The sequence below is a fragment of the Penaeus monodon genome, unplaced genomic scaffold (genome assembly GCF_015228065.2).
Source record: "Penaeus monodon isolate SGIC_2016 unplaced genomic scaffold, NSTDA_Pmon_1 PmonScaffold_9615, whole genome shotgun sequence".
NCBI classification, from domain to species: domain Eukaryota; kingdom Metazoa; phylum Arthropoda; class Malacostraca; order Decapoda; family Penaeidae; genus Penaeus; species Penaeus monodon.
Window position 1 is genome coordinate 4,028 of NW_023665009.1, and position 973 is coordinate 5,000.

Consider the following 973-nt stretch of genomic DNA (forward strand, 5'->3'; position numbering starts at 1 on the left):
AGAGGGGAAAGGAAAGAGAATGAAGGGGAAGGGAAGGTGAAGATCGGAATGACTGCGGAAAGACAAAGATCGAGGACGTGGATTGGGGAAGAAAGATCGGGGGGGAGAGAACTCGGAAGGACAGACAGAGGAAAGGTGGTGAAGGAAGAAGAGAGAGTGGGAAAAGAGGGAAGAGCAGCAGGGGGAGAAGAAAAATGAGGAAGAGAGAGAACAAAAACGAAAAGGATTGGAGGGCGACAAAGAAGAGAACACAGAAAAATATAAAGAAGAAACAATAGAGAAACTGCAGAAGGAGGCGACAGAGGAAATCCAACAACCGAAGAGAGAAGATACAGAGGAGGAAGTGGAAGGGCCGAAAAGAATCGCAGCGGCGCGCGGGGCAGAGGCCGCCCTCGGCCGCAAGGGGGGGATGGCTCGGAGGGCGGCCAGGTCGATGCCTCCCAAGACGCCCTCTCCCTCGCCGGGCTTCCTGCCCCCTCTGGCGAGGCTCCCGAGGCGAGGAGCCAAGAAGAAGAGGACGCTCGGCTTCGGCGGCGCCAGGGGCGGCACCCGAGAGCCTCTGCGGTCGCGCCCGACGAAGGTAAGGGAAGGCTCAGGGGCCAGGCTTCCTGCTGACGCGGACGAGCTCACACACAGTCGGACGCACGGGGCAGCTCCCCACACACACACCACACCCCCACACAACACACACCCCCACACACACACACACCCCCACACACACAAAACCACACCCACACACACACACACACAAACCGCCCGGGGGCCGCGACCCTCAGAATGGACGGTCACTTGGCTCCGATCTTCTCGACTGGTCGCATCCTCTTTCATGTAGCTCATGGCGGACCAGAGAGAAAGTCCAGCAGCCATTACTCTTCAGCTGGTCCAGTTCATCCCTTTGGCACCCCCACACACCTCGGTGGCCCAAACTCTCGGTGGCCCAACCTGGGTGGCCCACTCTCGGTGGCCCAACTCT